This window comes from Bubalus bubalis, chromosome 4 (assembly GCF_019923935.1).
Source record: "Bubalus bubalis isolate 160015118507 breed Murrah chromosome 4, NDDB_SH_1, whole genome shotgun sequence".
NCBI lineage: Eukaryota > Metazoa > Chordata > Mammalia > Artiodactyla > Bovidae > Bubalus > Bubalus bubalis.
Window position 1 is genome coordinate 41,500,980 of NC_059160.1, and position 2,310 is coordinate 41,503,289.

Genomic DNA, 2,310 nt, shown 5'->3' on the forward strand with positions numbered 1-2,310 from the left:
AGAAGCATGTGGAAGAAAACAAAAGTTTCTACAGCTGTCAGCTGGCAACCGGCCTGGCCCCCACAGCTGGGAACTGGTTTAGTACCTACCAATCACAGACCTTTTCTCAGAAAGGCACTGTCTCCTGAGAGCCCTCTGTGGAGTGAGACAGAGACCATTCTGCAACGATGCCTTCAGCACAAACCAAAGCAGCTCTTAGAACCACTGCGGCTGCTGCTAAGTCGCTTCAGTTGTGTCCGACTCTGTGCGACCCCATAGACGGCAGCCCACCAGGCTCCCCCGTCCCTGGGATTCTCCAGGCAAGAACACTGGAGTGGGTTGCCATTTCCTTCTCTTAGAACCACAGAAACAACCAAACTCCCGCACCTCCTGCCCCGCGCCCTCACCCCCCCCCCCCCCATTTCCTAGCTAACACGAGTAACTACCGCTTCCTTATGGTTCTTTTTGAATGACGGCGTTAGCTTGATCCTGTCATATCTTTGATGACAATCATTAAGATACTCAATCACCAAATTACCCCTCCTTTCTAACCACACCTGGTCCAGAGCAAGCCTCACCCTGATGAACCGAAGTGAAGCGAAGTGAAGTTACTCGGTCGTGTCCGACTCTTTGCGACCCCGTGGACTGTAGCTTACCAGGCTCCTCTGTCCATGGGATTTTCCAGGCAAGAGTACTGGAGTGGGTTGCCATTTTGAACTCATCTAACAGAAACCCAAACCCTTTTATGAGCCCCTCCCAATTCCCTCCTATCTATGCGGCACAATTCCATGGCGTTTACAGTCACCCTTGCTTTTTTTTTTATAGTGAAAAATCACAAGTTCAGAATTAAGTGCCAGGCGTTGTGGTTTTGACAAAGAGCGTTTCCTTGGGGGCTAAGACGCAAACGGTGTCTGGACGGTGGGGAAGGGCACAAAATATGGAACGCTTCAGGAATTCGCGTGTCATCCTTGCTCAGGGGCCATACAAATCTCTGTATCGTTCCAATTTTAGTATATGTGCTGCCAAAGCGAGACCACCCTTGCTTTGTTTGACTACTGGTGGGAACCTAAGGGGCTGGTGGCTTTAACGCAGGATGTAGTCCGACTCGATGGTCATGCGTAAGCTCTGGGATTTGGTACGGAAAGGAAGCCTGGCCTGCTGCAGTCCATGGGGTCACTAAGAGGCGGACAGGGCTGAGTGAACTGAACTGTAGTCCGCAGAGGGCCCGAGTTTGATGCTTTCCCGTGCGCCACCTGGTGGTTACGTTATGCAATCGCAGGAACTTTCATCTGGGCTGCTTCCTCAAAGGCCACTCCTTTGCCCCTTTTCAGTTTACCATTCCTCCTCCTTCCCTTTCTTCCCCCCCTCTCTCTTTTTTAAGGCAAACGTTTTTGATTGTTTTCTTTTTTTGCCTGTATTGAGTCTTCATTGCTGCTCGGGCTTTTCTCTAGTTGTGGTGAGTAGGGCTACTCTCTAGTTGCGGTGGGAGGGCTTCTCATTGCGGTGGCTGCTAATTGTGGTAGCCTCTCGTGTTCTGGAGCCTGGACTCGAGGGCGTACTGGCTTTAATAGTTGCAGCACATGGGCTCAGTCGTTGCAGGTCCCAGGTTCTAGAGCACAGGCTCGGTAGTTGTGGCCCTTGGGCTTAGTTGGTCCTCGGCATGTGGGACTTCTCTGATCAGGGATTGAACCCCGTCTCCTACACGGGCAAGGTGATTCTTTACCACCCCCCACCCCACACACATCTGTCCCCAACCCCCGCCCCCGCGGGAAAAGGCTTTATTTCCTTTGGGATAGTGTGAATGGTTGACCATACTGAACAAGTTCCTCTAACTTACTTATCTTTGACTCAATTTCACCAGCTGGGGAATCTCAAGCTTCAGCCTTTACCATCCCTGCGCTTTCTCTATATACCTGGAAACGGAGGAAGGGTCAGCAGAGGCCTCCGTGGGTACAGTTAGGCTCCGTCTGGGGGAATAGGAGCTCCAGAAGCATTTCTACCACAGCTTCTCTTCCCAGAATTTACACCCTTGAAATAAGGGGTAAACTGCTCAGGTAAATTATTGTTTTAATATTCCCAAATATGAGGTACAAAAGTCACCAGAAATATTCTGGACTAGTGCAGAATACTGGCTTTAAATTTAAAAGTTAATTTTTGTTGTGACTTTTATTACCTATAATAAAACGTATCCTATATAATAATGCATGGCTGTGGCCTAGGTGAAGTAACGACAGCAGCATATTTCTTTTTTTTGTCATATAAATATGTTTATGGTGTGGAAACTCAAATAGTCATGATGATATGACTGCAGAAGACTAAAAACAATGACCA

The 2,310-nt window shown here is 48.9% G+C and overlaps 1 non-coding gene across 1 annotated transcript; it reads right to left on the reverse strand.

Annotated features, from left to right (window-relative positions):
• Positions 1 to 910: 910 nt before the first annotated feature.
• LOC112584771 lies at positions 911 to 1,016 on the reverse strand. The gene has a single exon (XR_003109176.1). It is a non-coding gene; the product is annotated as a U6 spliceosomal RNA (small nuclear RNA).
• Between the last annotated feature and the right edge of the window lie 1,294 nt (positions 1,017 to 2,310).